General features: G+C 45.4%; 1 protein-coding gene across 2 annotated transcripts in view; it reads right to left on the bottom strand.

Moving 5' to 3' along the window:
• Homer2 (homer scaffolding protein 2) overlaps positions 1–12284 on the bottom strand; it is a 157299-nt gene that overhangs the window by 2662 nt on the left and 142353 nt on the right. Inside the window, exon 9 of one of the 2 annotated variants that reach the window (XM_013512490.1) lies at positions 7692–9021. The exons of the other annotated variant lie outside the window; for it this stretch is intronic. The gene's annotated coding sequence lies outside the window, so the exon portion shown is untranslated. Of the gene's footprint in view, positions 1–7691; positions 9022–12284 lie in introns of those variants that run through there. 2 annotated transcript variants of the gene reach the window in all.

Raw genomic sequence — 12284 nt, 5'->3', positions numbered from 1 at the left:
TCCTCCTCACTTGGTGTTAGTAGGGAAGGGAAGAACCGGCACAGAACGGTCTACCCACTTCTCCGACTGCCCAAGCATCCCGGCTGGCCTCGTTACTGCCCCCGCCCCCGTGACAGAAGACTTTGGTTTCCACACAGCAGAATGACCCCATCCTCGTTCCCAGAGGAGTCCTGACATACGGCACAACTCTTTCCACTTCCAGTTTCCTAACTGACCTGAGGGGCCTCAGCTGACAAGGCTGGGAGATGTCCGCGTCCTTCAGGGTAGTCACTGCCAGGCTGCCTGTGGGCCTACCCCAAGCCCTCCATTCCCAGGATGCAGTTCCAGCTCCCGTGCCAGTGCCCCTCACACCGGCTGGGGTGCCTGTGCCATCCAGGCTGGGTCCAGCCCTGCACCTCTGCTCCATGGTGTCCTCCAGCTGCCAGGGACACGCCCTGCTGGCTGCCCACTGGGCTTCAGTGTGGGGTGGTGGGCAGGCAGAGGAGGTCAGGTGGCTGTCCTCGCCTCCTTCCCCACCTTGGAGAAGCAGTGTCCAGAATTGGGCTTTTTTTTTGGTACAGGGAATCAAACTCGGGCCCTTGCACTTGATAGGCAAGTGCTGTGCGAATTGGACATTTTTTAAAAGGCACAATTAGAACTCTGGGAGACTTATGCTTATTTTGAAGTGCTGCATTGTTTTTAATTACTTGTGCTTTCAGTATCACGAGATACAAAGGAGCATGACAGGTTTGGGTAATTCTCAGAATTTGCCCTTGAGGGGCTGCCAAAGATGAGAAGCCTTCAGAAAAGAATCCTTTTCCATGAGCTCTAAGTCCCCAGCCCAATTGTGTCTTCAGTGCCTCAGAATTTCTCTGGAACGTTCTCTCCCTCATTTCCCTCTTTCCTCCATCTTTCAGCCAAGTTCTGAAATAAATCCAAGCTCTGGCTTCAGGGAAATCAGAGCAACGAAGGGAACAAGTACGTCTCCTTTTGTGTAGCTCCCAACCTCCCCAACGCACCCTGCCAAGTGCTGCCAATTGAGTGCTCCCTGACTTTCCAATGCAGAGCTATGGACAGGCCCCGACGTGTGGCACATCCGTGCCCCGAGGCCTGGCTGCTGACCGCTGGCAGCCCCTCTCCCGACGGCAGTTCCTCTCCTGCACCACCAAGCTGCTTGCTGCCTATGCCACGCAGCCCCGCTCTCAGCACGACGAAGTGCCTGGGATTGCCCGTCCCTCAGTCTCAGCCCTACAGCGTTCCCCCTCTGTCATCTTCCCTGCTGCTGCCCCACATGGCCACTGCACCTTGTCCCGGACACCAGCTCCCCTCTCACCTACAGCCCTCCCACAAGGACAGCCGGTGGGCCAGGTGTCACCCCCAGCTGACTGACCCGGGGGCCGGCATCGCGTCCTCAGAGCCGATCAATAACTGGCAGCAAGCAGCCTGTAAATGTCCTGGAGAGAAAAACAACGAGCTGCGGCAATCAGGTCTGTCAGTTCATTTCTTCGTCCTTTCCTTTCCAGGATTCACGTTGGGGGTCTGACAGCTGGTGGCAGGAGCTCGGGTCATACCTTGGGGAGTGACACAGGAGAGGACTTACACGGCAGAGGTTCTTAAATCTCGGGTTCTAGTGCACTAGTTTTCTAGTGGTGTAATAAATTACTGCAAATGTTGTGGCTTTAAACAACACAAGTTTATTCTCAGAGTTCTGCACAAGTCTGACACAGGTCTCCCGGGGCTGGAACTGAGAGACCAGCGGGCCGTGCTGTTCTCTGAAGGCTCCAGCAGAAGCTGTTTCCTTCCCTCGTGGCTCCTGGCAGTTGTCCACGTTCCATGGCTTGTGGCCCGTCCTCCGTGTTCCGTCTGCAGAGCAGCAGTGTCGTGGCTCTCTGACTCCTTCCCCTGCCTCTTCTGCTTCTGCTGGGAAGCTTCTCTGCCCTTGAGATGGCCTGTGATCAGCTGGGCTCTGCCCAGACAGTCCAGGACAGCCTCCCATATGAAGGTCCCTTAGGCCCTCGCTGCTAACACGGTCCCTGGCTCCACGGATAAGCATGTGGGCCACTGTGGGGGCCGTTTCCTGTCTAGGAGAAGGCACTTGCTAGCAGGCAGACTGCCGGGTGGCAAAGGCCCCAGTCTAGGAGGTTTTCCTGAGACGGGCTGGCAACCCTAACTGCAGCAGGTCTGCAGCGCATCCTAGAAACACACGAGGACTGTCCCCAAGGCTCAGAGAGGAACTGTTCAGAGGGAAGCTGAGGTAAGTCCAGCCCTGGAAAAGCCAGGTAGAGAGCAGTCTGGAGGGGAGCCACCCATCACGCCCCCACCTGGTGCGTCCCACTAACACCTGCAGCAGGCCAGCAGCGGCTGTACTAGGTCTGCGAGAGTAACCAAGTCTTTTCACCTGTGTTCCCAGGAAGGGGTCCTGGGGCATAAGTGTGCTCCATAGACAGGTGTGAAGCTAAGGATTTAAAGCTGTTAAATATGGAAAGCGCTCGGAGGAGCTGAGCTTCATGAAGAGGACTTCTGGCCTAGGCCTGAGATGGCGGTGGTAGCGGTGGCAGTAGTCGTGGGGGGCGGCAGAGAAGGAACCCCATGCAGTGGGAACAGCAAGAGCGAGAACACAGAGACAACGCCAAGCCAGGCCTTGGCAGGACAGCGGAGGGGTCCGGGGTGACCTCATGATGGAGTGGCAGCCACTGAGCTGAAGCTAGAAGCCAACTGCCCCATGGATCAGGAAGAGCGACCAGGAAGGGGAGGGGACCGGAAGAGGGCAGGGGTGGGGGGTGACAGCAGCAGTGGTGAAGGGACAGGAGAGAGAAGCACAAGGCATGCCGTCCCACAGCAGGAAGCAAGGGCAGCACTTGGATGGGTGGCCCCCGCCGGCGAGGGGCGGCAGGCTGGGCAGCATGAGGGAAGGAAGGGGGGTAGTCTGGGCACAAGCAGCTGCTGGCCATGGGCTGAGATTGCCTTGAAGATTCCTGGGGAGAGAAGAACAAAGGAAGATGGTGCAGCATAGAGCCGCGGAGACCCCGCTGTGAACCGAGCAGGAGGAGGCGGGCATGGAAAAGGAATAGTCCCAGAAAGTCAGACAGAAATGGGAAGGAAACCAGGCTGAAGTGAGCCCCAGCAGAGAGAGCCACCAGTGCTGGTGACGGAAGAATCAGTTCCACCCAGTGCCCTGGCGTCCTGGGCACGCACACACCTGGCTTATCTGGTGGTTGAGGGGCCTGGGCAGCCAGGGCGAGTCACCCCCACGTTCCCAGCACTGCCCATGGTGCAGAGGTGGTGGAGAGGCGCGCAGGGAAAGGTGGGAACAGAGAACACCCAGGTGGGGCCCACCCTCCAGCCCTGTGGGAACATGGAAGCCCCAGACCCTCGAAGGATCACCTTAGGAGGAAGATGAATCCCAGAACTGAGATCAAACTGCATCGGGCTCAAAACAGAAGTTAACTTCAATGAAGGAAGAACAGAGAAGGCCGTGTCCCATTCCTGAGCTCAGGATTGGGGTCCACGCCTCTTACAAGTTTGGGAAGAGGTGGTTTTGTACCTGGCACAGACTGCCATGTGACTAGCCTGTTGAAACAGCTAGGAAAAAACTTCTTTAGTTGAAGAGCCTCTGAGATTAGCTTTTTCTCCAGCAGCCAGGCACAGGCGCACACATTCTCACTGCCTTCCACTCCACAGCTGATCCTCCGCCGAGAAAGGAGTGACTCTCAGGCTGAGAAAAGCTGCAGCACGGCCCCATGGTGGCAGAATGTGGCCAGCTGAAGGGCAGGCATCCCTTAAACATCCCTCTGTCTCCAAAGCTGCTCTACCTCAACCTGAATGCTCTCTTGCTTTGGCTCAGGAAGTGGCCGCAGAGGATGTCAGCCTTCTTGGAAAAATCAAGAACCTCCAAAATACCTTGTTAAGTAAGCCCATAGGGTTTCTGAAAGATTTTTCTCAGTTTAAAAAGACACAAACATTTTACTGAACTATGTATTTCTACATAAGTGACTCTATTACAACAAAATCAAATAAAGAATATACAAATCTTTAAAGGAAAAAACTTTTCCCTTAAATATAAAAAAGATTATTTGCAAAATAACATAAAACAGAAACACACAAAAAAAACTTCCGGTGCATAAGAGAAACAGAAATACAATTGTAGTGGGAACTAACATACCTTTCTCAGTCTCTAATGAATCAGGTAAGTAAAAATTAAAGGTTCAGAATATTGTACTTAATGAGGTCAAAGCAATATATATTGACTGAATTTTGTTCCCTTCAGAGAATATACATTCTCTGTTTTTGTGGGGATATTTATTAAAACTAAAAATTTATTCGGTCCTAAGAAAATATCAGTAAAGTCCTAAGTGTACAAATTGTACCAACCATACCCTCTTTGACCGGGCAGTAAAGCTAGAAGTCTGTAACAGATGTTAAAAAAAAACAAAGAAATATCAAGCTATTTTGAAATCTGAAAGTATAACTTCAAATAACTCTTTGTAAAACATAAAATCAAATCTGAAATTATAAATTATTTATAACACTACCATGCACAAAAATTTAAGGGCTATGGACTATTTCAGCCTTATAATGCTAATAATTGTTTTATTAAGCAAGAAAAAAATGGCATTCAACTTGAGAAGGTGAAAAAATAATAAAGGAAAAAAATGAAAAGAGCAAAACCAAATTTAAAAAATCATAAAATAGTGAAACAGTATTATGGTGTAAGTCCTAGAGTTTGTTCTTTGCAAAAACTAATAAACTTTCTGGAAAAACTAAATAGAACAAAAACAGAAAGCACAGACATACATTATCAGTAAGAAAAAACAACACAATTTAATGCCAACACACTTGAAAAATCTTAAGAGAATTATTATTTATGAAAATTTAACTGCCAAAAAACTTACAGAACAGGAAGAAAGTCTGACCAACGAGAGAAAGAGACCAATGAGCACAGAAAATTGGAAAAACTATCAAAGAATTATTTTCTAACAAGGCACTACATTTAAGACAGTTTTATGCATGTTATAAAAACTTCAAAGAGCAAAAATTTTTTAATATTTAAACTATTTCAGGGCATAGAAAAAGAGACCTTCCCAAGTCCCTTTATTTTTTTAAGAAGTTAACAAAAATATGTGACAAAGAAAAAAATCACAACTATTCACTTATTAAGATATGAAATTTCCAAAATAAAATGAGCAACCCAAATCCAGAATATTTTTTCATTGTAAAGCTCTTATTTTTATTATATAAGCAATACCCAATCTTTGTAGAAAAATCAGAAAACACAGATAAGAAACACAAAATAAAAATCTACCATCAACCAACCAATCATAAATAACCACTGTTAACATCAAAAGGAAGTGTATATTAAAAAAACAATATAATCTGACTATATCATATGTTTATAGAAATGTAGAGTGGGCTTAACATTAGCAAATCTATTAAAATTATTCATCTGAAGTCATAATAGAGAAGAATTATTTGATTATCTGACAGATCAGAAAAAGGTCATTTACTAAAATCCCAACATCTATTACTGATAAAAATTTTTAGCAGATCAGAAATAGGACATAATTTAATATACAAAATCAAAAATCAAGAATATCTTACATTAAAAGTCAAAAATTTATACTTTTGGGGAATCATTAGAGGTATTCTTGCTAAGGGAAAAAATATACATAAAGAAGAACGTACAATACCAGCACAATTATATATGCATTGTGTAGGACTGTCCTAAAAATGCTGGCCAGTGTGATAAGACAAGAAAGTAAAATAAGATTATTAAAAATACAAAGATCAAATTGTCACCCCTCCCCAGAACTATTACCTACTTGAAAAAATGCCAAAGGAATTAACAACAAAACTACTAGAATGAAAAGAACTAACTGATTCTTGGTAACTGGTTAGTGTCAAAATAACCAACTGCCCAGTTAAATAAACTAACCACACACTACTTTCTTAATGCAAAGGTGAGAATGAGGTAGATTGATGCTTACTGACATAGGAAGAGGCCCAAGACCCACTGCCAGGGGAAAAGGCAGGTAGCAGGAGGGTTGAAACACACTTACAAAATGATAAAATATATTCTGGGGAAAAGCTGAGGACGATTCATAATTATTGATTATCTTATGGCAGAGAGATTTTTAATTCTATAGGACTTTGATTTTCTACATTATGCATTCTCATGTTTAAACTTATGTAACTTTAATGTCAAGGTAGAAAACCAATTTAATTTTCATTAAAAAGAGCAGTGGGATACCTATACACTAACAATAAAATACAATGGCCGTTAAAAATACAATGAACACAAAATCTCATTTGCAGCAGGAACCACAACTACAAAAATTACCTTTATTAGAAAAAATAGACCAAAGGACATAAAACTAAACATTATAAATTCACTGAACTGAAAGAGAACATATTATAAGGATATTAATTCTGTAGTAATATATACATTTTACATAATCTAATTTCCAATTCTCCTAAACATTACAAAATGATCCCAAATTTCTTTTGGATATATTAATGTGCAAATGTACTAGGAAATTTCTTAAAGGGTTTAATGGGACACTCGGTCTAGCCGTACAATGATCAAACAGAGTGGTCCCAGTGCTAGACTGTATAGGTGGCTGGTGGCCTGGTACGAAGCTCAGAGACACTGGGGAGAACACACGTATCCATGGTGCCCACGGACTGATGGCGCAGTAAAAACGGGATTCACATTGATAGAGAAAGGACAGCTATCCCGAGCAATCACGTTGGGGCAATTTAGGAAATAAATTCCAATCTGATTTAATTGTTGAGAAAAATAAATGGACAAGAATAAAATATTGATGAATATTTACACACTCTTGGAATTAGAAACAAAAAGACCTTCATAAGATTGACACCAAAGGTAATAACTGAAAGAAAAGACAGATTTGACTGTGTGAGTATTTTTTAAAAGCTATATTACAACTTCAAACTTTTCACAATATTTATTTTAAAAAACCCCTTAGAAATCAATGAAGACGCTAGACTCCTTCTGAGAAAACTGGCCAGACTAGATGAATATAAGTAAACTACAAAAATGTATAATTCAATAAAAATATTTTTCTAATGATGGTCATTATTTTAATCAAAAATTTAATTTTTATACTGCCAGACCTCATGTTAATAACAGTGTTAAAGAAGGAGTTGGACATTCTCACACACTGCTGGGGTGCAAATATATTGGGAATCATCTCTTTCTTTTTTGTGTGTGTGTGTTTGTGTACCAGGAATTGGGGAATCATCTTTCTGAAAGACAATTTGAGGCAATACATGAGGGGCGATCACAATACACAGTGAATATTCAAGTGAAACATTATTATTACAATGAAAGGCACATTGCCATTAAGCCTCCTTAAACTGCATGAATGCAAACACGTACTAATAAAATTTTAAAAACTTTTAAAAGCCTCCTCAAAAAATGCCCCCTCACTTCAAACACACTTATCCCATTGTTCTTACCCCTTTCTGAAGTAGTTCTGGAAGTTCTCTTTCATGAGTGTCTTTACTAGGTGTGACAAAAAAGATGGTGAATGCTACTGCTGTGGGCCATCTAATGGAAAGTTAGGCTTGTAAAAACCATTACGGTGTGTCTTCATCCACCTTACTCCCTGGATCTGGCACTGTTAGACTCTGGCTCTTCCCCAAAGTCAAAATGGGCATGAAAGGTAAACATTTTGAATCAATTCAGGACGTGAAGGCAGCCATGACAGTGCGACTAAAGACACTCAGGAAAGAGGACTTCAGAACTGCTTCAGAAAGTGGCAAGGACGGTCAGATAAGTGTGTCACCTGAACATTCTGAGGGGAATTAATTTGAGGGGAATATTTTGAGAGGAATTAATGGTAATGTGTATTTCACACTATTTTTTTTATCATACCCTGTATAATAAAAACTCCTAAAAATGTCCTACCTTTCTTATCATTAGGCAGAATAGGCTATTATGCTGCAGTAACAAATTAATTCTGAAACCCCTGTGGTATAACATTAGGGTTTATATTCTCTGTTCCCACTACAGGTCCATGCAGATTGCTGGTGAGGGAGAGTGAGGGGCAGGTCAGCTCCACAGAGTCCCCCACTCAGGGGCACAGGCTGAGGGAGGCTCCACCCAGGAGGCCACATGGCTGAGGGCAGCGGCCAGGAACAGACACCGGGGCTCTGCACATGGATATTTTAGTCTCTACCCGCATTTCACTGGCTGGAATTAGTCGTAAGACTCTGAATGACTACAGGGACACCAGAAAGTAGAGTCTCCTACGTGCCCAGGAAGGAACAGGGCCAGAGATAGGGAGAAGCACATGTTTGAGCCAGAAAGTTCCCTCTTAGAAAATTATCCTAGGTATTTTGGAAAGTTTAGAAAGATGTCAGAAGAGTTTCATGATGTCCTTGATTACAACAGTAAAAAACTGAAAACAGCCTAAGTATCCAAGGTACGACCTACACAGGTATTTAAAAGGATATAATTACATACTGATATAGAAATATACTCACAATATAGAGTTAAAAGGGGGAAAGGCAAGTTAGAGAACAGTATGCATAATCTGACATTTCCTGGAAAAAGTAATCAAGCACATATTTATGCATAGGAAAGAGTGTGAACATATACTGAACATAACACTGAAATGTTAACAGTGGTTATAATCAGATGGAATAATAATAGGTGATTTTTTTCTTTTCACTTATCTTTAGTTTCTTTTAAAATGTATATGTTATTCATATACCAAAAAAAGCATTTAAAGGGAAAAATTCTTGGGAGAGTCCACTTATCCACCCTGTACTTACTAAATTCTTACAGTTGATGTAAGAAACATCTTCTTGCCTGTCATGCCTAATAAGACACTGCTATAACAACTGATTGTAAGTCAGGACTTTCTTTTCAGAGTGGTACAAGAAGGTAAAGACAGAAACATAATACATTCCCCATGGCTGCATAGTGTCCATCCTGCCAGTCACCTGCCAGCATGTAGAGTCCGGAGTCCACTGTAGTTTGTCTGTGTTCCAGACCACCCCACAGCCAGCTCTGCACTGTTAAAGACAGTAGGGCACTGTACAATTCCACTCATAACAAAGACCCACACACTTTCTCATACATGGATTCTAGAACATAGAACATCAACCCCAAAATATCAGAATAAACACTCCTCTCGGGTGCATATTTTTACATAGAAAACTTGTCCTTATTGCTTCTCCTGCTGCCCTTTGCTCCTCCCTCCTCCAGCACACGCACACATACACAGAGTCCGGGGTTCACCAGAACATTCCATCCAGCTGAGAATTCATAGCACAGTCATCTCGCCAGGCCATGTTTAAAGAAGAACTCCATTCTCCATAGGTGTGTGGAAAAGACACGTAAAAAACATGAATTTCTACACAGGATTCCCTCTGCATGCTATTACCCACCATCCCCAGAATATATTGTTTCTCTGGGGAAGCCATGTACTGAGAAATTAGGGTTTGTTTAAAACACACATGTCATTAAATACTATACATAGACATTAATTTTCAAGCTTCTAGTTTATATTCCAAGTGCTTCCAAATCCAGGGATATTTCAATGAATAAATGAAGTGTACCTTCTGGAAGAATGAACGGCACATCAACCCACTTTCAGATATTAGCAAAGGGCAGTCTCTTCTGAGGTTTACACTAAGTCACACCAGGGCTGCCCTGTTTCCAAAGAGGAAGTTGCCCTGCGGTTGGTTCTCACCCACCGGCCTCCTGGTTTCTATACAAAAGGAGACTTGTCTGTAGATGAACCCCTTTAAAATGGGCAGACAGGGATGCTTTGGGGCAGAATACTGTTTTACCCAAGACCCTTTACCTGATGTACTGTGACAAATGCAGACCATGCCAGCCAGGCACCTGCCAACTCCCTTTGTGATGCTGCGCTTAGGGAGCCTGCAGGCTGGAGGCCATCTGCCACCGTGGACAGTCTTTCTGGGCCTGTACAACCTGCTCTAGGACCTGCAAGCCTGCTCCTTGCCTAGCACTGCCTCCTTCCCCTGCCAGCGGCTGCTTCCGTCTCTGCAGCTGCAGGGCTGTTTACCTGCTCTAATCTGATCACTCTGCTTCCATTAAAGCTATCAACAAAGAACTCAGTGAGGCTGTGTGCCACCAAACTGGCCTCTAAGCGTGGACATCACTGTAACCAACACTTCTTGGAAAGATCCTTAAAAAACAAGAATCGTTCAAAATGGAACTTAGTGTTTGTAATGAACATAAACAAAATTCTGATTTGCTCCTTTGTAAGTTGTCCTTTGCTGTGGATACACATTAACATAATATAATTGCAATGTGCTCTTATTGGGATTGAAGAGAATTTTTTCTCCTGGAATCCAGGGATTGCTAAAGAGAAAACCGGGATATGGCTCATAGAAAATTACTGGGCTGAGGTCCAGGAGACGGGGTGCAGAGCCCACACTGACGGTCACAGTCAGTTCTCCGGGCATGTCACGTTCTCTGTCTCTGCTTCCTATCTGCAGCACGCAGGTAGCAATTTCTGCCAAGTCCTCTCCCCTGTCAAAGGTCTAACGGGACAGCGTGCAGGGCTGATGGAGCACTCCAGTCAGCCGGCCTGTGTGCTCTCTGGGTCTCTTTCACCCAAGGCCTGACCACACTCTCCCAACCTGTCACCCTAGTGGCGCCTGGAAGACACCTCTCTCCTTCCCATCCCAGAGTGAGAAATGCATCCAGCTGGTCTCTTCTTGGAATGAAGATATCTTTAAGGATCATCATGCTGAAGGGTTCTGGGGTTTACTTGGCTTCTTTTAGGTCCCAGGTTTCATAAATGGAGAACAAAAGCTAATTCAGGCACATATAGCCAGTCTTGGAGATGACAAAACCAAAAAGACCTCATCCAGACAATGTGACAATGCGGCCCAAGCTGGCCTGACCATGTGCTCCTGGCCCAACATCGGCCAGGCAGCTGAATGTGTCTGCGATGACCATGAGGGAGAAGGTGACATCCAGCCTGCATATGGCATGAAGCCACACAACAGTCCCAGGACTGCACTGGACGTCAGGACCCATGAGGCCATGTTATGGGAAACCTGGGACAGAGGCTGTGGGGCACTGTTTGCTGTACTGAGTCCCCTCCACATGGTGCCAGAGGCTGTGTTAGCCGGGACCAGTCCCCCTGGCTGACTATCTGGGATATGCCTGGGCCATTTTTAGTTTAAAAGAAGTTAAATATAGAAACATTATGGTCTTTGAAGAAATACAGAAGGACTGGGAAGTTCAGTGCTTCCATCAAGTTTTGTGCCCTCACTGAGAAATCCAATCCTTTCAAGGGCCCCCGCCTCACCTCAGCTCCTGGGCTGTGAAAGTCTGAGGCTGGACAGCCCTAGCCGTATGAAGGATCTAAGCTCCTCACCACTGGCGCCAAGCTGCTCGGCACACTCCCGTGGTGAGCAGGATTGCGGGGCTTGGGCCACAGCACTACACAGTAGCAACGACTTCCAACACGCGCTACACTTCTACGGCCCCATGTTCTAGGGTCACTGCTATAAGAATGTATAAATGGCTTTAGCAATTATTCACCTACGACCATGTCACCTGAGCATACTCTGGTCAGCCAAGAGGGTTTCTTCTAGATTACCAAGTCCACTGTAGACAGAGGTGGGGTCACCAGAAGGCCCTAGTTAAGGGTGTTTGGATCCCAGTGTTCACTGCTCCAGGGCAGTGAGAGGCCACCTCTCAGCGGCCCAAGCTGGCCTGAGAAGCATCCCCTTTACTCTGCTGCTGGGCCATAGGACCAACTCATGGCCGGTCCAGCTCTCAGGTCTCCTGGAACAGCCAGTAAGGAGCTGCAACCTACTGTCCCGAGAGCCACCTGGAGCTCCCCGGAGAGGACAGGGTGGGCAACCCCTTGGTCTGAATCATAGCAGGGTTGACCATACTTCCCACTTCCTGTCTAAGAGCCCTGTGCGCTCAAAGCTCCACACAGCCTGCAAGGTCTCCCCTAAAGTACCCTGGTGCCCAGATCACCAGGCTGCCCTCTTTCCTATCCCAAGCAAGACTTCCCTGCTCAGAGACAGCTCAGCTGGGGAAGGGGGGCTGAGGACTCAGTCACTCACCTTGGGGTCTGGACCCTGCCCACAGGGCTCCTGCCCTCCTTCTCAGGCTGTTTGCTCATGGATCCAATTCCAGCAGGAAGAATTTCTAACCCCATGAAAAACTGTTCCCCTAGGGAAAAATTCTCCTAGGTGCTTCTCAGAGGGGTAAGAGGGCAGCAAAGCCTTCCCATGCTCAAAGCACACTTAGGAATGTGTGGGGCCAGGGACTCAAACCT

This window comes from Chinchilla lanigera, unplaced genomic scaffold, assembly GCF_000276665.1.
Source record: "Chinchilla lanigera isolate Chin_1 unplaced genomic scaffold, ChiLan1.0 scaffold00015, whole genome shotgun sequence".
NCBI lineage: Eukaryota > Metazoa > Chordata > Mammalia > Rodentia > Chinchillidae > Chinchilla > Chinchilla lanigera.
This window is presented reverse-complemented; position numbering and strand designations above follow the sequence as displayed.